At 38.9% G+C, this 23,731-nt stretch overlaps 1 pseudogene; it reads right to left on the bottom strand.

Moving 5' to 3' along the window:
- LOC132357075 (glutathione peroxidase 1-like) overlaps window positions 1-21,522 on the bottom strand; it is a 110,556-nt pseudogene extending 89,034 nt beyond the window's left edge.
- Window positions 21,523-23,731: the final 2,209 nt, after the last annotated feature.

Here is a 23,731-nt window from a genome sequence, read left to right as displayed (position 1 = left end):
AAAGGACATAGACTGGCTGAATGGAAACAAAAACAAGACCGGATATATGCTGTCTACAAGAGACCCACTTCAGACCTAGGGAAGCATAGAGACTGAAAGTGAGGGGATGGAAAAAGATATTCCATGCAAATGGAAATCAAAAGAAAGCTGGAGTAGCAATTCTCATACCACATAAAAAAGACTTTAAAACAAAGACTGTTACAAGAGACAAAGAAGGACACTATATAATGATCAAGCGATCAATCCAAAAAGAAGATATAAAAATTGTAAATATTTATGCACCCAACGTAGGAGCACCTCAATACATAACGCAAATACTAACAGCCATAAAAGGGGAAATCTACAGTAACACAATCATAGTAGGGGAGGTTAACACCCATTTTCACCAATGGACAGATCATTCAAAAGGAAAATTAATAAGGAAACACAAGCTTTAAATGATACATTAAACAAGATGGACTTAATTGACATTTACAGGACATTCCATCCAAAAACAACAGAATACACTTTCTTTTTAAGTGCTCATGGAACATTCTCCAGGATAGATCATATCTTGGGGCACAAATCAAGCCTTGGTAAATTTAAGAAAATTGATATCATATCAAGCATCTTTTCTGACCACAATGCTATGAGACTAGATATCAATTACAGGAAAAAATCTGTAAAAACTACAAACACATGGAAGCTAAACAATACACTACTAAATAACCAAGAGATCACTGAAGAAATCAAAGAGGAAATCAAAAAATACCTAGAAACAAATGATAAATAAAACACCATGACCCAAATCCTATGGGATGCAGCACAAGCAGTTCTAAGAGGGAAGTTTATAGCAATACACTCCTACATCAAGAAACATCTCAAATAAACAACCTAACATTACACCTAAAGCCGTTCTAGAAAGAAGAACAAAAACACCCCAAAGTTAGCAGAAGGAAAGGAATCATCAAGATCAGATCAGAAATAAATGAAAAAGAAATAAAGAAAACAATAGCATAGATCAATAAAACTATAACCTGGTTCTTTGAGAAGATAAACAAAATTGATAAACCATTCACAAGACTCACCAAGAAAACAAGGGAGAAGACTCAAATCGACAGAATTAGAAATGAAAAAGGAGAAGTAACAACTGACATGGCAGAAATACAAAGGATCATGAGAGATTACTACAAGCAAGTATATGCCAAAAACTGGACAACCTGGAAGAAATGGACAAATTCTTAGAAAAGCACAGCATTCCAACACTGAACCAGGAAGAAATAGAAAATAAAAACAGACCAATCACAAGCACTGAAATTGAGACTGTGATTAAAAATCTTCTGACAAAAAAAAAGCCCAGGACCAGATGGCTTCACAGGCGAATTCTATCAAACATTTAGAGAAGAGCTAACACCTAACCTTCTCAAACTCTTCCAAAATATAGCAGTGGGAGGAACACTCACAAACTCATGCTACGAGGCCACCATCACTCTGGTAGCAAATCCAGACAAAGATGTTACAAAGAAAGAAAACTACATGCCAATATCACTGATGAAGATAGATGCAAAAATCCTCAACAAAATACTAGCAAACAGAATCCAACAGCACATTAAAAGGATCATACACTATGATCAAGTGGGGTTTATCCCAGGAACACAAGAATTTTTCAATATATGCAAATCAATCAATGTGATAAACCATATTAAGCAATTAAAGGAGAAAAACCATATGATCATCTCAATACATGGAGAAAAATCTTTTAACAAAATTCAACACCCATTTATGACAAAAACCCTCCAGAAAGTAGGCATAGAGGGAACTTACCGCAACATAATAAAGGCCATATATGACAAACCCACAGCCAACCTCGTTCTCAATGGTGAAGAACTGAAACCGTTTCTTCTAAGATCTGGAACGAGACAACGTTGTCCACTCATACCACTATATTTCAACATAGTTTTGGAAGTTTTAGCTGTAACAATCAGAGAAGAAAAAGAAAAGAAAGGAATCCAAATCAGAAAAAAGAAGTAAAACTGTCACTGTTAGCAGATGACATGATACTATACATAGAGTATCCTAAAGATGCTACCAGGAAACTACTAGAGGTAATCAATGAATTCGGAAAAGTAGCAGGATACAAAATTAATGCACAGAAATATTTTGCATTCCTATACACTAGCAATGAAAAATCAGAAAGGAAACACTCCCATTTACCATAGCAACAACAACAACAAAATACCTAAGAATAAACCTACCTAAGGAGACAAAAGACCTGTATGCAGAAAACTATAGGACAGTGATGAAAGAAATTAAAGATGATACAAACAGATTGTGAGATATACCATGTTCTTGGACTGGAAGAATCAACATTGTGAAAATGACTATACTACCCAAAGCAATCTACAGATTCAATGCAATCCCTATCAAACTACCAATGGCATTTTTCACAGAACTAGAACAAAAACTTTCAGAATTTGTGTGGAAACACAAAAGACCCCGAATAGCCAAAGCAATCTTGAGGAAGACAAACGGAGCTGGAGGAAGCAGGCTCCCTGACTTCAGACTATACTACAAAGTTACAGTAATCAAGAGAGTATGGTACTGGGACAAAAACGAAATATAGATCAATGGAACAGGATAGAAAGCCCAGAGATAAACTCATGCACATATGGTCACCTTATTTTGATAAAGGAGTCTAGAATATACAATGGAGAAAAACAGCCTCTTCAGAAAGTGGTGCTGGGAAAACTGGACAGCTACATTTAAAGGAATATTAGAACACTCCCTAACACCATACACAAAAATAAACTCAAAATGGATTAAAAACCTAAATGTAAGGCCAGACACGATAAAACTCTTAGAGGAAAACATAGGCAGAACATTCTACGACATAAATCACAGCAAGATCCTTCTTGACCCACCTCCTAGAGAAATGGAATAAAAACAAAAATGAACAAATGGGACCTAATGAAACTTAAAAGCTTTTACACAGCAAAGGAAAACATAAACAAGACCAAAAGACAACCCTCAGAATGGGAGAAAATATTTGTAAATGAAGCAACTGACAAAGGGTTAATCTCCAAAATTTACAAGCAGCTCATGCAGCTCAATATCAAAAAAACAAACAACCCAATCCAAAAATGGGCAGAAGACCTAAATAGACATTTCTCCAAAGAAGATATACAGATTGCCAACAAACACATGAAAGGATGCTCAACATTACTAATCATTAGAGAAATGCAAATCAAAACTACAATGAGATATCACCTCACACTGGTCAGAATGGCCATCATCAAAAAAATCTACAAACAATAAATGCTGGAGAGGGTGTGGAGAAAATTGAACCCTTTTGCACTGTTGGTGGGAATATAAATTGATACAGCCACTATGGAGAACAGTATGGAGGTTCCTTAAAAAAACAAAAGTAGAACTACCATATGACCCAGCCATCCCACTACTGGGCATATACACTGAGAAAACCATAATTCAAAAAGAGTCATGTATCACAATGTTCATTGCAGCTCTATTTACAATAGCCAGCACATGGAAGCAAGCTAAGTTTCCATCAACACATGAATGGATATAGAAGATGTGGCACATATATACAGTGGAATATTACTCAGACATAAAAAGAAACGAAATTGAGTTATTTGTAGCAAGGTGGATAGACCTAGAGACTGCCATACAGAATGAAGTGTCAAACAAATACTATACGCTAACACATATATATGGAACCTAAAAAAAAAAAGGTTCTGAGGAACCTATGGGCAGGACAGGAATAAAGACACAGATGTAGAGAATGGTCTTGAGGACACAGGAAGGGGGAAGGCTAAGCTGGGACGAAGCGAGAGAGTGGCATGGACATATATACCCTACCAAGTGTAAAATAGATAGCTAGCTGGAAGCAGCTGCATAGCACAGGGAGATCATCTCGGTGCTTTGTGACCACCTAGAGGTGTGGGATACGGAGGATGGGAGGGAGATGCAAGAGGGAGCAGATATGGGGTTATATGTATATGTATAGCTGATTCACTTTGTTATAAAGCAGAAACTAACACACCATTGTAAAGCAATTTTACTCCAATAAAGATGTTAAAAAATAAATAAATAAAAATAAAAATAAAAAGATAGCAGTTAAAAAAGAAAATCACTGCCAAGAATAACTGTAAAAAACGAGTGTATGCAATTCTGATCACTGGTTTTTGTTAGATCATATTGAAAAAAGTGGAATAAAAGCGTCAGTGGATACAATCAATTTTAAGGATCCTTATTGGCAAAGCCAACTTGCCTTACAGAAATTTCATATGTTCTGGACATTTTGTTAATGGTTTTTACTCCTCAGAGTAGAAGAGTTCCTAGGAAGTTAGACAAACACACAAATTACCTTGAAAAAGTGAGGAGGTTTAAGTTCAGACCTGGCCAATATTGGGCCCTTGGGATAATGGTGCAGCTCACTTCCCCTCAATTGAGTAATTTTAGGTAAGGATTGTATAGTTCTGAAAGATGCACATTGGTGCCTAAGGTATGCCAACAAGAGAAGCCTTGTACAACAAAATCAGCAGAGGTCCTCGACTGCTGTAGACCTCAGATGTTCATCCATAGAGTGATCTCCCCACCAGTGGTTCCCAGACTCAAATGCACATCCAAATCCTCTGGGTGCATATTAAAATTCGTAACACACACACACACACACACACACACACACACACACACACACCCTTACTTTCCTGGATCCACTCTCTAAAGATTCTAACTCAGTAAGTCTTAGGCTGGGGCTAGGAATTTGTATTTTTAACACTGTCCCTAGGCAATTCTGGTATATACGAGCCTCTTATAAGAGCTAATTTCTGAAAATCTATCAAGCTTTGAATTTTCATGAGTCTCTCATGATAGAGTTATCACCGCTTTTTAACTCTGATGGGGAGAGGGTCTAAATTTTTTTAAGAAAGAGAGTATTTAATTTTTCAAGTTTTTAATAGTTATTTTATCCTCAAACATACTCCAATATCAATTTCTTTCGAAGAATTCTCAAATGTGTCTATATACTTATTTTCATAAGCTTCTGGTTTTCTATTCAAAGCTATTTATTTGCTGGCCTTTTCTTCCTTTAAATGTATGTTAAAATATATTTTAATATACAGGGAATTTCTTTAGACTTATTTATCCATGTTCCCATGGTACTTCCTTCTTATCTCCATCCTCTGGCCCAAGATAGTAACAATTGGGTTAAAGCTGACTGCACCACCAGACAAGAGTGCTTCACATTGAGTTGGCCTCCATCTACTTGTCTTTCCATTAGCAATAATAACAGAAACAATAAGACATCCATTGAGCACTTACCAGGTATAAGACAATGTATGGAAACTTCTATAGAGATCACCTTGGCTCCCTGATATTAGTCAATGCTAACTTGTAGCTCACTGGATGTTATAGATTTACTAATTCTACCAATATAAATAAATATCAAATATACTTTCTCTTAAAAGATAAATAAAACATCACACATACTGTTCAGGTACGTTTTCAGACTCCAATAAATATAAAATGAATGTATGAGGGAACTAATAAATGCTATAACAAGTATTTGAGAAGTTAGGTACACATAGGCAATAAATAATAGATCTCTGCATTTAGATACAAAACTGGCCATTGTCCAACATGGCCATAGCCCTTCATCTTTGGGGCTATCTTTTCCGCCAAATAGAAATTATTTGCCTCTCTACCGGACAAAAACCTACTAGTCACCATGGTGTCCCTATAGAGCTATAGAACAGCTCAGTCAATAGAAAGTCTATTGAACTGCACTGACACTGTCATGACAGAAGATACAGTAACCTCATTTTCCTACTTCCAAGTTTGGGATAGTTTTCATGACAACCTGAAGTTAGTGAAAATATTACAGTTGATGAATTAGTGCTATCAACCAGTGAGTGGGTGAGAAATCTTTTTTAGAAATGTGGCACAGCTTTCTGGGAGCAAGCACCAAAAAAATTAAAAAAAAAAAAAAGAAGGAAAGAAGGAAGAGAGGGAAGGAAGGAGGGAGGTAGAAAAGGAGGGAGGGAGGGGAGGAAGGAAAGAATGAATGAAGGGAGAGAGAAAGGAAAGAAAGGGAGGGAGGGAGGGAGGGAGGGAGGAAGGAAGGGAGGGAGGGAGGGAGGGAGGGAGGGAGGGGAAAAAGAAGAAAACAGGATTTCAAGTTTTATCGCTCATATTTCATGCCTAGAATTTGGATTCACTCAAAATATGCTATTTTCTTAGGGATTTTACCCAACAGTGTTTATAGTTCTGGCAAAATCAAGGCAATCTGAATTGCATACTAAAAATATCTCAGTAAATATAGCATTATGCTTGAAAGACTAGAGGAATGCTAAAGTTACTTATGGCTTGTTCATGTAACAGTTTTGATGTATACTGATGGCAAATATTCTATGGTTAAATCAGATGTGCTACATGTTCACTGTTAAGATACTACTTTATGTTGGTTTTGATATATACATTGCTATTTGGATGTTTTATTCCTTTAGGGGTAAGGGTATGACAACTTTTTAATACAATTTTTAAAGGTTACACTCCATTTAGGGTTATTACAAAATACTGGCTATATTCCCCATGTTGTACAATACATCCTAGTAGACTATCTTATACCCAATAGTTTGTACTTCTCACTCCTCCACACCTATATCACCCCTGTTCCACCTCCCCACTGGTAACCACTAGTTTGTTCTCTATACCTGTAAGTCTGGTTCTTTTTTGTTATATTCAGTAGTTTGTTGTATTTTTTTAGATCCCACATATAAGTGATATACAGTATTTGTCTATCTGACTTTTTCACTTAGAATAATGCTCTCCAAGTCCATCCATATTGCTGCAAATGGCAAAATTTTGTTCTTATTTTATGAATGAGAAGCATTCCATAATATATATATATGTGTGTGTATATATATATATATATATATATATACACACACATATATATACCAGAGTTTTTTTATGCATTCATCTGTTGAATGATGATGGTTGCTTCTATATCTTGGCAATTATAAATAATGCTGCTATGAACATTGGGGTGCATGTATCTTTTCAAATTAGTGTTTTTGGTTTTTTTGGATATATACCCAGGAGTGGAATTACTAGGTCATATGGTAGTTCTATTTTTAGTATTTTTTTTTCATTCTGATCAGCAGCAACTTTATTTTTTTCATTAATTGTGTTTATTTTGTCCTTTTTTTTTTAAAAAAGTATTTATTTATTTATTTATTTATTTATGGCTGTGTTGGGTGGGTCTTCGTTTCTGTGCGAGGGCTTTCTCTAGTTGTGGCAAGTGGGGTCCACTCTTCATCGCAGTGCGCGGGCCTCTCACTATCGCGGCCTCTCTTGTTGCGGAGCACAGGCTCCAGACGCGCAGGCTCAGTAATTGTGGCTCACGGGCCTACTTGCTCCGCGGCATGTGGGATCTTCCCAGACCAGGGCTCGAACCCGTGTCCCCTGCATTGGCAGGCAGATTCTCAACCACTGCGCCACCAGGGAAGCCCTATTTTGTCCTTTATAATTTATTTGTTATTACAGTAGAGTTGATTTACAATGTTTCAGGTATACAGCAAAGTAATTCATATATATATATTATTTTTCAGATTCTTTTCCTTTATAGATTATTACAAGATATTGAATATAGTTCCCTATGTTTTATGTTAGGTCCTTGTTGGTTATCTATTTTATATATAGTACTGTGCATCTGTTAATCCCAAATTCCTAATTTATCCCTACCCCCTCTACTTTCCCCTTCAGTAACCATAAGTTTGTTTTTTATGTCTGTGAGTCTATTTCTGTTTTGTAAATGAGTTCATTTGTATCATTTTTTCAGATTCCACATATAAGTGAGATCATGTGACATTTGTCTTTCTCTATCTGACTTACTTCACATAGTATGATAATTTCTAGGTCCATGCATGTTGCTGCAAATGGCATTATTTCACTCTTTTTATGGCTGAGTAATATTCCATGCTGTATATATACCACATTTCTTCCACAAGTTGGACGAGAGGGGGTGGGATGAATTGGGAGACTGGGATTGACATATATACACTAATATATATATATAATGGATAACTAATGAGAACATGCTGTATAGCACAGGGAACTCTACTCAGTGCTCTGTGGTGACCTAAATGGAAAGGGAATCTAAAAAAGAGTGGCTATATGTATATGTATAACTGATTCACTTTGCTGTAGAGAAGAAACTAACACAGCATTGTAAAGCAACTATACTCCAATAAAAATTAATTTTTAATAATCTGGCAAGAGTGAACATCCTTGTCTTGTTCCTGATCTTAGAAGGAATGCTTTCAGCTTCTCACAGTTGAGTATGATGTTATCTGCGGGTTTGTCATATATGGCCTTTATTATGTTGAGCTATGTTCCCTCTATGCCCACTTTCTGGAGAGTTTTTATCGTAAATGGATGTTGAATTTTATCAAAAGCTTTTTCTGCATCTATTGAGATGATCATGTGATTTTTATTCTTCAATTTGTTAATGTGGTATGTCACAATAATTGATTTGTAAATACTGAAAAATCCTTGCATCCCTGGGATAAATCCCATTTGTCATGGTGTATGATCCTCTTAATGTATTGTTGGATTCAGTTTACTAGTATTTTGTTGAGAATTTTTGCATTTATGTTCATCAGTGACATTGGCCTGTAATTTTCTTTTTTGTGTGTGGTATCGTTTTCTGGTTTGGGTATTAGGGCAATGGTGGCCTCATAGAATGAGTTCAGAAGTGTTCCTTCCTCTGAAATTTTTTGGAATAGTTTCAGAAGGGTAGGTGTTAACTCTTCTCTAAATGTTTGGTAATATTTACCTATGAAGCCATCTGGTCCTGGACTTTTGTTTGTTAGAAGCTTTTTAATTACCAATTCAATTTCAGAACTAGTAATTGTTCTGTTCATATTTTCTATTTCTTCCTGGCTCAGTCTTGGGAGATTGTACCTTTCTAAGAATTTGTTGCCCACTTTAGTGGTGTACAGTTATCCATAGTAGTCTCTTATGATTCTTTGTATTTCTGTGGTGTCATTTGTAACTTCTCCTTTTTCATTTCTAATTTTATTGATTTAGGCCCTCTCCCTTTTTTTCTTGATAAGTCTGGCTAAAGGTTTATCAATTTTGTTTATCTTTTCAAAGAACTTGCTTTTAGCTTCAATGATCTTTTCTATTGTTTTTTTTAGTCTCTCGTTTATTTCTGCTCTGATCTTTATGATTTCTTTCCTTCTACTAACTTTGGGCTTTGTTTATTCTTCTTTCTCTAGTTGCTTTAGGTGTAAGGTTAGGTTGTTTATTTGAGATTTTTCTTGTTTCCTGAGGTAAGCTTGTATCACTATAAATTTCCCTTTTAGAACTGTTTTTGCTGCATCCCACAGTTTTTGGATCATTGTGTTTTCATTTTCATTTGTCTAGATTTTTTTTCTTTCCTTTTTGATTTCTTCAGTGATCCATTTTTTGTTTAGCAGCATATTGTTTAGCCTACATGTGTTTGTATATTTTGCAAATATTAACAGACATAAAAGGAGAACCTGACAGTAACACAATAATAGTAGGGGACTTTAACACCCCACTAACATCAATGGACAGATCATCCAGACAGAAAATCAATAAGAAAACATAGGATTTAAATGACACATTAGCACAAATGGACTTAATTAATATATAGAGAGCATTCCATCTGAAAGCAGTAGAAATACACATTCTTTTCAAGCATACATGGAAGATTCTCCAGGACAGATCACATGCTAGGCCACAAAACAAGTCTTGGTAAGTTTAAGAAAATTGAAATCATATCAAGCATCTTTTCCAACCACAACGCTATGAGACTAGAAATCAACTATAAGGAAAAAAAAGTTTTTATAAATATTTCATACAGAAATTTCCAGTGCTTTATGCTCTAAGATGTATTCAAGAACTATAGGAAAGTCTGGGAAATATCAAAAATCCTGACCTGAACATGATCTCTTTAGATTGAAGCTGAACAGAGAAAGAAATAACCTTATTTTTTCCCTGCTATTTGAAGCAAGAAATATTCAGACATTTTAGATGGTCCTAGAACTTGGGTTATTATTTTTTTTCTTTCCTTTGTACGTTAAGCTTTCAATTTATATTGATGGAAGAAAATGCCAGAGGATGACTGAAGCCATGATAAGCTGGAACATTTGGAAAGAGCCAGACAGGCATTTGGATGAATATCCCTTATAAAAATCTACTTTCCAATATCACAAGGGAAAAAAAGTCCTTAGGATAGTTCCTGTACTCTGTGGTTTCACTAACCAAAAATACCTTCAAAAGTCTCTTTACAGTAGTACCATGAAATCTCTAATTTTGGTTTTTAGTGGAATCAGGAATCACAATGCCAATAACAAAAGCAAATAAAATTAAACTTTTTTTTAGTTTCCCAATGTCAGTCAACATTTCAGCTATCCAGCATTCAGTGTAAGTATTCTTAACCATAACATGTCAACCTTTGGAGACACAAAACATAGCACCCCACCCAGATTCACATACTAGGTGCTGGGGTTGACCCAGATGGCCTCTCCTCTCCCTTTCATGAATGGCTTCGTGTGAACTGAGAGTTGCAGAGAAGAGAGGAAGTGTAATTAAATCAGTCTCTTCCACCCCAAACACTAGGGAAAGACTGCAAAAGGAACTGACCATTAGTGAACACCAGTATGGCCAGACACATTACAGATGCCACTCCCTGTAAGGTTAATGTTATCCTCCTCCTTTTAACAAACAAGGACACCATGTCTAAGAGAATTTAAGCAACTTGCACAGGATCACAGAGGACCATGCACCAGGAACATTTGCATGGCAAAATTCACTTCAGTCGAAAACGATTCCCCCCTACAGGCATCCTCAGCCTATTAAACCCTGAGCCAAAGGCTGCTGGCCAGCAAGAAATCAAAGACAACTCTTGTGTGATCAATCTTTGACAAAACAAGCAGGAAAAGGGGGGATATGGGCTCCAGTGTTTTGACTCCAAAACCAGAGTCATTCTCCTACTTCTGCAACCTAAGAATGAACCAGAAGACCTCTAAGCATCACAGATGCTCTTAGCACCCCAGGCTCTGGTTCAGTCTGGGGTTCAAAAACGAAGGCCTGTTTTTCTGCCCACATTCATATTCTGGGTGTGCCCACATAGGAATATCTAGCTTCACCATATCTGCAGTGCCCTACTGAAATCACACACAGTCCCCTAAAGTTGAAATGCCCACACCAGTTTTGGAGAGAGCCTGGAACATGTGCCCATTGTTTTTCTAACAACTACTGCACTCTGAATATGATGCTAATGGGATGTAATGAGAAAACTCATTTAAAAAAAATCACTGCTCCCCATTTACTGAAGGTTCATACTTTAAACCTTTGTAATTAATCAGTCAACACGTGTATTTCCAAAGAGACCTGCCAAATTATAAACAATGACCTGTCAAAGTCCAGAGCTATGACAGAAAAGAAAAACAACAATGTATCGAGCTATCCAAAAGCAACAAAAAAGATGCAACTAACTTTTGAGAAAACTGACAGGTTAAATTTTACTCGAATTTATTTAGACAGAATGGTCTTGAGACGTGGTTAGTTTTGATGATCTATTATTGCCAGGAGCAAGAAGCTTTGTATGAATTAGTCTTAAAAACAGTTGTACTTGGTAGGTTTTCATCAGGGTTTAAATGTCAATCTTAAACATCTTGATCAATAGCTTAATACGGCTCAACTACTCTGGAATACAATTTACAGGTAAATCAAATTGACATGCCTCACAGGGTCCAGTTTCTCAAAATTAAACACCATACTGGAACTGCAGTATAAATGAGTATAGTGGACAGTCCACCATTCTCAACTTTCTCTCAAGCTGAACTCTCAACCATGCTTAAGTCATTCTTCATTCAATTAGCACTTGTTTGGAGTCAGGCTTCATGAATGTCACTAAGAATGGAGAAATAACCAAGGCACAGTACTATCCTTCAAGAGGCACAAAATCTACTTTGTAGCACAAAGTTGATGGTCAAGTAAACCATCAATGGCAGGATAATCTGATGGCGTTAAGTCCAGAGAACTGTGTGAATGTCAGGCTCAAAACCATTTCAGCCCAATTCAGTGAAGGTTTTCAAGAAAAAAGTATACAAATGAAATTATTTACCAAACAGAAACAGACTCACAGACTCCGAAAACACACTTACAGTTACCAAAAGGGAAATGGGGGGAGGGGATAAATTAGGAGTTTGGGATTAACATATACACACTACTATATATAAAATCGATAATCAGCAGGACCTACTGTATAGCCCAGGGAACTCTACTGAATATTCTATAATAACCTATATGGGAAAATAATCTGAAAGAGAATGGATATATGTATATGTATTACTGAATCACTTTGCTGTACACCTGAAACTAATACAACATTGTAAATCAACTATATTCCAATGTAAAATAAAAATTAAATTAAAAAAATAACCCATAAGTGTTGGGCAATAGCACAAATACCTATTTATTTAGCCAGTAGAAAATCTAAGGCACCCTGGTTAGCTAATACTAATCAGGCTAAGGAATCTAGGGATGTCTGTTGTGTTGCAGTGCAATCTTTTCAGCTATTTGACCAATGGCAGCTGATAGATTTCTGTTCATCTTTTTGTTTACATACACTCCTGCATTAGGAACCAAGATTTCCCCAAGATTTTGCCACTGGTGTCTTGGTATCTTGCTAACATATATTGCTTGACTCTGTAAAGAAGAGAGAAAGGAGATGTATCTACTTCCTGATGTATAGACAATGGGGTAACATAATGTTCTAATAAACATAAACCTTCTATTTGTCAGCTATTAAAAAAGAAAAGAAAATGTGAAGCTTCATCTAATTCTTGAAGAACAAGTAAAAGTTTACCAGATAGATAAGGAAGAAGAGGATAACAGGTAAAGGGAATAGCATGTGGAAAGGCACAGAAGTAGGAGAAAACATTGTATGCTTGAATGAGGCATGGTGAAGAGCTCCCTAGCCAACACACAATAAACAAACAGCGTGAGCAAGAAAACAAACCTTTGTCACACTCAGGGGTTTTGGAATTCTTGTTACCATAACATAACTTAGACAATCCTGGCTGACACAACAGCCACATGTCCTTGAGAATAGATTTCCGAGTCTCAATTTCCTTATCTGTTAAAAAAAATGGTAACAATGATATCACTCTTGCTGGAATATTATAATAATAAAAATAAGCTAATAGATGTGAACTTGCTTTGTAAACTGACAACTGTTTTCCCTTATTCTGTGAACTTAAGATATTATTATTGATTTATTTTAAGAGAGCAAATAGCAAGAGAGGAAAGAATTACTACCCAATGCTACTTTTTCCTCTCACATAAAAGAAAACTTTATCTTCCACTTTGACTAGTCTTCTACACTGACTGCAAGGTCTTTAGGTAAAACTCTGTATGCCTCAAGTGGCAATTCTAGGAAGATCCACCTTATCCATCGTTGACACAATATAAACAGACCTCTAGCCGGCCTGGATCACCTTTGATGAGCCTTTCTGAAATGTGTGCATCCATATCTTAACAGACATACTACTGTCAGGTTTAGCTACAACAAAATTTCCTCTAATATGTGATTCTCACTCCCAATAACCTCCTCATTCTACCAAACTTTGAATTCATTTATTTATTTAATTAGCAATCATAAAAATATATTGAGCACCTTCTCTATGCACAGAGCATTATTACAGTCAGGGTGGCTATGTTTTCTGAAACTCAAATTAGGACAGATGTTCAAACAACCAAAAATGTATAGGCAAGAACAGAGCACTTACAACTGAGCCCATTGTGGATAGAAGTACAATGCACTATCTATTGTGTGAGCACGTCGTGAATAATTCGGCATATATGATATCTAGGGGATATCCATGCATTGATTCATTCAACAAATACTTATTGACTCCCTTACTAGGTGCTGGGCTGCAAATGATAAACAAAAATAGGCACCACTTCTGCCTGTGAGTTACCATCTGAAATGGGAGACAGAATTGAGTGAAATAGTCATGGATACAAGTAAACTGACAAATGTGATAAGTGACTGGTATGATATCCTAAAGTGTCAAGGTATTTAATTTAGTCAGGGAGACCAAGGAAGCTCTCCTCAGGAAATAATGTTTCAACTGAGATTTGAAGGTAACTAAGTAGAGAGGAATGGGAAGAGCATTCCATTCAGAAGGAAAGCATGTGTAAAGGCACTGCAGCAGAGTAAGTAGAGGAAACCAAAAGAAAGCAGGAATAGAGAATACTAGAAGGAAAATAAGATGAAGTGAGGCTGGATCCAAAGAAGGTCAAGTAGAAATGCTCAGCACTTACGTGCTTATACCAAGAGCAATAAGAAGCCATTGAAAGGATACATAGAGGTATCAGACATGACATCAATTTGACCTTGGGTGGCATAATGTCTGTCAGGAGGCCTACATCTATCCAGCATTAGCAATAAATTAAGCGAAATACCAGAAGGTAAACTCTCCAAAGTCAGGGATCTTTGTTCACTGAAGTACCTGAAATACCTAGAATAGTACCTGGTTCAAGGGAGGAACTCAATAAATATTTGCTGAATGAATAATGACACAAGCCTTTGAGTGGCTGGAAGAAGAAGCATCACTTCCAGAGATCAGACAGGATGTCAGGAGGCAGCATGTGAGCTACATCTTGAAGACTAGGTAGGATCAGGCTAGTAGAGATGAAGAGTTCAGGCATTCCAAGAAAATATTCCAGAGAAAGAGGCCTGTCTGGGCAAAGGCAGGGAGGCCACCAAGGCATGGACAAGATGAGCCGTTCACCTTGGCTGGAAGACAGGGTGTATGAAGGAATGTCATGCAAGGTAAATTGCAAAGGTAGGCTAAGGTTAAATGCTACAGGGTCACCTTGAATGCCAAAGTTACTTCCCAAGCTTATCCATATATCTTCTCTTGGCACTAGGAGTTCCCACTCACAGAAACACTGTGTGTTGCAGCAGGAGGAAACAGGCTCCAGGAACTCCAACTTGAAAAGTAAGAACTCTATACCAATGTGATGATAGGTTTTTTGTGTGTGTTTTTATTCGGGAATTCCAGCAAATGAGCCAGCCCTCCTCAGCATACCCTCCAGAGAGCCACTAGGACCATCTTCCCTCTATCTGACACGCAGATCTCTCACCAACCCAGCCTGCACTTGTCCTACCCTTGGGGAGGTGGAAAAGGGGATGTGGAACTGAACAAATGTAATCCAGAATTCCAGGCACTATCCAGGAGAAGCATGTGCGGCAGCTCAGTCATGCAGAACTTCTAAGGAAGTGCTTTTCCCATGGAGACTCCAAAACCCTGTTTACTTGCCACTATTAATATATGCTGAATCACACGTGGAGAAATCATAACTGTTGGAATGAATTACTGATCACGAGAGTTATGAGTGTTCGTTGGAGACACGAATGAAATTCAAGATATGCTATTTCACTCCGTGTGTGGGTGTATCTCATTCTTTTCTTAATTTTTAGATATTGGGTTCACTAAAAGAGTAACAGTCTAGAGGTCAGGAGCCCAATGGTAATCCTGGGTTGCCACAAACTATGTTAAGACTTAGTTGCTTAACCTTTCTGGATTTCCTCATCTATTAAAAACAAATAAAGTAGGAGGTTGGGGGAGGGGCAGAGGTGGAGAGACAGGGGTTGGGGAGGTGAATAATAGGAGGCATGCTGTGGCTGGAACGTACCAAAATCTTTCATTTTGAAAGTTTGGTGCTTTGTGACCACCTAGAGGGGTGGGATAGGGAGGGAGGGAAGGAGGGAGATGCAAGAGGGAAGAGATATGGGAACATATGTATATGTATAACTGATTCACTTTGTTATAAAGCAGAAACTAACACACCATTGTAAAGCAATTATACTCCAATAAAGATGTTAAACAAATATATCAATAAAAGGCAAATTCTAAAAAACAAACAAACAAACAAAAAAGAAAGTAGCATTTGGGTGAGGGATGGTCCAGGGAAGCAGAAAGTGGGTGGTGTGTGGAATCCAAACTGGCTTTGAGTCCCAGTCCTCTGCTCGCTGGCCATGTGTCCTTCCAATCAAGGCTCAACTGAGTGCTCACTCTATGCCTATTCCAAATGCTTTACAGTGTTAACTCAATTAATCCTTATAACTAACTCCATGAGGGGAATTATCCCATTTTTATAAATGAGGATACTGAGGCACAGAGATGATAACTTGCTCAAGGGCAGTAGAATTGACTACAGAGCCTTACCACTCTTTACCACTCCACTCTTCTGCACTAAAAGAAAGATGGTGAGTAACTCACTGAACCTCTTTTAAGATTTTGTGTTCCCATAATGTATATAAATAATAGTAATACCAAAAATACCCACCTTCGATTGTAAAAAAAATACTATATAAAGGTGAGTTGGAAAACAGTTTAGTCGAATTACAGGCTGACATCTAAAGGACCTTCTAGCTCCAATTCAACATCAACACAAATAATGATATCTATTTAGCATCAATGTACTCCAATACTCCAATAGGCATCTTTACCCCTAGTTTTCAGAAAAGGAAATTGAGGCAGCTAGTAAGCACTGGTCCTAGCATCACTCTGGAGCATTTGAACTCAAGTCTGCTTGGGTCCTGCAGGCCATACTCCTAGGATTCAATGCTGAAACTCTCCCAGAGGCCCCAGGAATCTCAGCACAAAGAGGCCTGAGCCCACACAGATAAACTGGGCCAATATGTTTCTAGAACTTTTTGATCTTCAAATCACTCTGGAGTGAGGAAATGAGAAAGGCAAGCAGCATCTCCAGATCATTCAGTTGGAAAAGACAAATGTTCTTGGGGACATTCAGAAGATGCTCTGCCTGCCTTCTACAGTTACAGAAGGATAGGCCTCTCCAGGGGACTATTCCTATTTACGTTCACATGGTCACCAGCCAGTCTGGGAAATCAAGCTGAACACCCTGTAGACTAGGATATGATCTTCTGCCCAGACCACGGTAAGCAGCGGCTCTCAGGCCTCCACATGTTTTAGATGGCCCAAGAAGATGACCTGGTACGAGGTGGGTGCTAAGGGCCAGACACCAAGGGCCTACTCAGGTGTGTGTCCTGGGGAAAACTGTTGATATCAGGCTGTGGGCCTGATGCAGAAGCCTGACCAGTTCTCACCACAACCCTATCAAGAGGTCAATTTGGTGCAGTGTAAAGACAACCAAGTCTTTGAAGCCAGACAGACTGAGGTATTCTAAGTCCTATCATGCTACTTATCGGCTTTATTGTCCTTGAGCAAGTGATTTACCAATCAGAACCTCAGTTTCCTCATCTGTAAAATGAAGACAGTCATACCTGCTTCAAAGGGTTCCTATGAGGACTTCCTGAGGTAATATATGTAAAGTTCCTGGCACATACCAGGTATTCAAAAATGCTCACCTCCCCTTCCTTGCTGAGGAAGAAGGGCTCTCCTCTAACACTTGGTCCCCATCAGAAGATAAAAGAGTACCCAGAGAGACCTGAGAGAGAATACAGCTTCCTCATGGTAACATCAGTTACTTAATACTCATTCATTCACTCATTCATTCATTCAGTAAAAATTTACTGAGCACCTACTGTGTGCTGAGCACTATACTGAGTGCTTGGGAGGAATCAGACATGGAGCCTTGCTACCACCCCCCACACACTCTCCTGCTCCCTGCCAGACCACCTGAGGCAGAGGAAAGGGTCAGAAAGAATCACCTCCTTTTCAGAAGCAGGAGGTCACAGAGCAGAGCCAATAGTCCAGTGAATCCATGGTATGGTTGCAGTCAGGAAGGGCAGGAGCGTCCAAGCGCTCAGAATTGCTCTATATGGAGAGAGGGATGGAGCGAAACTACTCCTTTAACCCCTTCCCCCAGCCCCAGCCCTGCATGCACATAGGAGGTACTTATCAGGAAGACAGAGTAGATTCTAGGGCAAAGCAGACTGGGGAACATTGTGAATAGAATTTCTATACTTTGGGGCCTAAAGTATAGAAATTTATAACTCTGTGATTCTTGCCTGGGGAGAGGTTCCCAGTAGGAACCCAGAGCATGTTCAAAAAGCCCCTGGAGACTGATCACTGACTTTTCTATTAAGTCAATTAACTAACAAACACACCATTGTAAAGCAATTATACTTCAATAAAGATGTTTATAAAAAAAAAGGTATCAAAGGAGTTGGGAATAACGGGGTGTCAGACTGGTGGGAGAGGGTAGAGATTTCTTTCTGATATTTCTCATATGTATCCCAAATTCAGTTCCATCTATAATCAATATTGTGATCCACATTCTGAGATATGACTGGCTAAGGCACCATCTTGCTGTAGGGCCATATTATAAAGTCCAATAACACCCCTTCGATCCTAGGCCAGCCATATGTGTTCCCTTCTAGATGCAAATTTCAGGAGGATATAGACAAAGAGGAACATGAGAGAAGCACAGGACACAGGATGTTAAGTCTGCAGCAAAGAAGACTAGAACCTGTGGACATGATCCCTGTTTTCAAATATGAGCACAGCTGTAGAAGGGAGGAAGAAGTAGGAGGGTTTCGTCTGGGACACTTAGGGGTAGATAGCTTGGGAGTTCACTGCCACATCCCCAGTGCTTAACACGGTGCCTGGCCTGGAGTACACAGTACAGGTTTGTTGGATTTTGTTGAATTGAATGGAGAACTTTCAGAGAGTCAGACTGCTTCTGGATGGGATGGGGTGGGATGAGTGAGAAGGGAGGGATCAAGCAGAGCACTCCTTACCTATAGAGGTGTACAAGCCAGATGCCACATGGTGGGCCATGGGAGGATGGAATGGACAGCCATCAAGGCTTCTCTGAGCCCTGAGGTTCCTTGTCCTTGGCTCCAAGAGACAAAGGATTCCCATTTCCCTGGGTGCTTTGGGCCTCATTGATATTATTACGCTCCTTCCACTGCAAGCCAATTCAAAAACACACATGGTTTGGGATCAAAGCTGCTGGGAGGGTTCCCATGGCACACCATGCTCGGCAGCTGATGGATCCCTTGAACTGTCAGGGAGGTCTGGAGAGTGACTGCCAGCTTCAGCTTCACGGTGGGGTTCAGGTTCTCCATCCACAGGAGGCTACCTGAGGGAAGAGGGGCCTTATCGCTCCCAAGCTTGGTCGCCAACAAGGGCCCAAGAGGACTTCTTTCTCCTCTCCTTGAAGGGAAGTCAGGCTTGGGAGTAGAAATGACTCAAATTGCATATTCCTTAGCAGCTGACAGTTCAGAGTCCTGAGGAATGGGAGGACTCTACACGGCTTTTATGGGTCTTCTAAAGTGCTTACCCCTGGTTTCACCCAGAAAATAGCACATAGAAAATAGCATCAGAAGCAATCTCTAAAGCTTCACATTAAGGCCCCTCGGGATGAAGGCAGGGGCTAATCCTTTAGGGGAGTAAAAATGGAAAGCAGTTTGTTAACTTCTGCTTCCAGATTTGTTACCCCAAAGCCAGTGCAGAAATTGGCACGGAGATCTGAAACAGGGTTCACCTCATCTCTTGAATCCTAGGTAAAAATTTCATGCTGGATGGTCAGGTTGGTTTCAGCATGTGATCAGGACATTCAGAGGCAATAATGTTCAGTAACAAGCATGAACATGAAATGAGGAATGTGACAAATGTCAAAAAGAAAAAAAATCCCAAGATTATAATGTGTTTTAACTGTTTTGCTCTGCCTTGTTTACTCAAGTATTTGATCTTTCCCACCTCTCAATCTTCTAAATTTTGAGAAGAAAATACTTTTAAATTTTATTTTCAAACCATATTCTCTCACTGAGATTCCAAGGCTGTAAGCAGCATTACTTCACACGGGAAGACTTAGGAAGAACATCTGAAGATGTATAAACAGTGAGGCATCAAACACTGCTGAGGGAATGGAAGAGAGCCTGACCACATCATCACCATTATTATAATAATCACTTCCTTTTTAGTTTAAAGAAGAGCAATAATTTTCCTTTTGGTGCATTTCTGCTTATTTGCCTGTTAAAGGATTCAAACCATCAAGACAGAGAAAATTGGTAATTAGTCACCTTTATTATTAAAGGAATAAATGTATAATAACCACCCTTGACTTGGGTGAGGCAGCAAATGGAGCAGAAGGCCTACTGAGCGGGGCCTTAGGAGAAGGGGGAATCAAGTTTCAGCCGTCCACACACCCATAGTGTTGAGCAGGGGAGACCACTAGTCTCCCTAAGCCTCAGGTGCCTTGCCTACGAACAGAATGACAGCTTCTTCTTGGACTAAGGATATTATGAGAACCACTTTGGAACCCTGTGTGTGAAATGCCTTTGTCAACTGTACACCTTCTCCAATGCAGGGCATGACAGACATAAACAATGGGGTGACACTTGGCTTATTATAAGTAGTGAAGGAACTGGTCTTTTTTTAATTTTTATTTTATATTGGAGTACAGTTGATTTACAATTTTGTGTTAGTTTCAGGTGTACAGCAAAGTGATTCAGTTATATATATACATATATCGATTCTTTTTCAGATTCTTTCTCATATATATTATTACAGAATATTGAGTAGAGTTCCCTGTGCTATACAGTAGATCCTTATTGATAATCTATTTTATATATAGTAGTGTGTATATGTTAATCCCAGACTCCTAATTTATCCCTCCTCCCCACCTTTTCCCTTTGGTAATCATACATTTGTTTTCGAAGTCTGTGAGTCTGTTTCTGTTTTGTAAATAAGTTCATTTGTATCATGTTTTTTAGATTCCACATATAAGTGATATGATATGATATTTGTCTTTGTCTGACTTACTTCACTTAGTATGATAATCTCTAGGCCCATCATGTTGCTGCAAATGGTAGTATTTAATTCTTTTATGGCTAATATTCCACTTGTATATGTACCACATCTTCTTTATCCATTCCTCTGTCAATGGACATTTAGGTTGCCTTCCATGTCTTGGCTATTGTAAATAGTGCTGTAATGAACATTGGGGTGGAACTGGTCTTTGCAATATGATAGCTAGTCATAGATTAAAAATTAAAATTGTTGTCATTTTAATTAATAAAGGAGTGTGGAGAGTGGTGATGATGATACTAAACCTAGGAAACTGGGCCTGAATGCTGTTGAAATGTTTAGAATAAATGCATTCCTTCATTCCTTGGGCACTTCTTTTATGAGGTACTGGGGAAACTGAGGCACGAGTCCTCAGTGTGAAGAGGGCCCTAGCCCACAGCCTTGTGAAGGGAGCAGCAGAACAGGGCAGGTGTCTGCTACAACAGGGGCTGAGGTATGGGTTAGCCCAGAGGAGGACACCTGACTCAGATTGGGTGGAGTGGGACAAATTCCCTCTGAAATAGATTTGATGATTGAAGTCCAAGGGTGTACCTGCAGAAGCAGAGTGAATCTCCTTTAGTTTGCTCTAGAGTGCCCAAGTTCACCTTTCCTTTTCAACCCAGGTGTCCGTAGCCTCTGGGGTCTGTTTGGCATAATCTTGCCTTTGCACTTGTCTCTCGGGAGCACTTGTCATCCCCACCTGCTTGCTGTGTTGATATTTTTCTATAAAGCTGTCCACCTTTAGGCACAGGGACCAAAGGCCATGGACGTGGTGGTTGCTGCTGCTAACATCAGGCTTGAGCTCACAGTGCCTTATTCCACTAGGAGATACTCACCCCCACCTCCCAGGGGCAGCACCTAAGAGTGTCTGAGTGGTAGAGTCAAGACCAAAGAACACCTTCACTATTGTTGGAGAGCTGCTCCTCCCAGTTGCTCCCTGTGCATTTGAGCAAGGAGAAATAGAGCATGTCTGAAGCTGACCTGGGGAAAGCCCTGTTTCCCAAACACAGCACACAGTTATAACAGAGGGAGGTCACAGAGCATGATCTTGTGAGCAAATAATAATGTCACTGGAGAAGAGGAAGCTAATGATTTATGTTGTTTCCCACTAACCCCTTGCTTTCACAATGCTCTATTACTCAGACCCAGGACACAGGTCTGAGTAAGCTTGGGCCCTTCTCACACACGAGCTGTTTTGGGCCTTGTGCCTTCTGCACAGAGTTCCCTACCTCCACTTCTGTGTTTCGTGGAAGCTCCTACTCATCCCACAAGGCCCCACTTAAACATCACCTCCTATCTGCAGTCTGCACGAGCAGAGATAACAGTAAGAGTTGTAGTACCAAGCCCTGAACTGCCAAAGACCAGCTGCAAAGGAGCTGGGTGTATTTGATACCAGAAGAAGTAGGGGTTCTTACAGCAAAGAAGAAAATTGGAAAGGGTATCAAGTAGGCAGTAAAAAGCACCTGCCACCAAAATATTGCATTTTATACACTCTACCCACCATCCTCCCCTTTTGGTGATCATAATATATTTTAACATATTAAAGGTGTGAGAATTGTATATATTTTGCCCAACCTAAACTTTCCACACTCACAGAGCCACAAGATGGATGTTTCCTTCATTTTCTATCAAAAATCTGCAGACCATACAATAAGAAACACTAGCATGGTACATTTGAGCCTTATAACATTCCTACGAGGCAAGCATTATTATTCACATTTTATAAATGATGAAATTGAGATATCAAATGATCAAGTGAGTTGTAAAAGTTTACCCAGCCAGGAAGAGTAAACTTTGGATTAGAACCCAAGGCTTCCAACTACAAATCTAGATCTTTCTCTACTAAAACAAGATACTGCATAGAGAAACAAAGAAACTAAGAGAAATAAAGGCAGATGGATTATGTTAAAATTATAAACAGAAATAACTACAAAAAGGAGAGAAAGTGAAGGAAAAGGTCCTTTTCAGTTAAGGATAGGTCTAAAGTCCACAGATGAAGAGCAAAGAGCGACATTGGTGGCCCCACTCTCATTAAGATCTCTTCCTGGAAAATTTTTGCTCAACTTTCCAAGTCCAGCCACATTGCCCATCCCAGGTGCAGCTCCCGCTGTGTTCCCCTCTGAGTTCCTTCTCATGTTACCATGGACTGCTTCGGCTCTATGCACTGTGGTCTATGTAGAGGAGTTCTCATTTAGAGCCGGTTGTCCCTGAAAAATTGAACCAAGGAAGTCTCCACAACATGAAGAAACCAGCATCTTCCAAGCCAATTTGACTTACCTTCCAACTCAAAGCAGGGGGAGCAGAACACAACCATGCAATGATGGAGAAAGATGTAAACCAATCCATGGTAAGAAATCCTTGTGGAAGAGAAGCTAATGAAGAGAAGGGAGAGGGTCTGTATGCTTTTGTAATTCAAAAGGACTTCAAGCAGTATTATATAGCCTTGGTATAATTATTACAGTTCCATTTGTCAGAGTTAGAAGTTAACATTCTGACACTCTATTCTCTGAACAAGTGCTCATATCTGGAGGACATGTGCTAGTCCAGAAAAATAATCCTAAAAGAATAACTTCTCAGAGCTTGTGCAGCCCTGTCTGGGTAGCCAACACTGACCCTAAGTGATAACAGCCCTCTGGTTACTGGAGAGGAGGTTCTATCATGGAGCAGGGATCCCTGCCACCCAATTCAATTTACTTTGCTTCCATGTTCATCAAGGTACTTAAAGGATTAATTTCCTCTCCTTGCTAGGCTGGCAGTACAACATAATGTGAAGAAGTGTGGCCTATGGTACCAAACTCCACAGTATTCAAAACCCAACACAACCATTTTCTTAGAGACCTTAGACAACTAACATAATCTCTTGGAGACCCAGTTTCCTTGTCTCTGAAATTATAACAAAGAGA

The sequence above is a fragment of the Balaenoptera ricei genome, chromosome X, assembly GCF_028023285.1.
Source record: "Balaenoptera ricei isolate mBalRic1 chromosome X, mBalRic1.hap2, whole genome shotgun sequence".
Taxonomy (NCBI): domain Eukaryota; kingdom Metazoa; phylum Chordata; class Mammalia; order Artiodactyla; family Balaenopteridae; genus Balaenoptera; species Balaenoptera ricei.
This window is presented reverse-complemented; position numbering and strand designations above follow the sequence as displayed.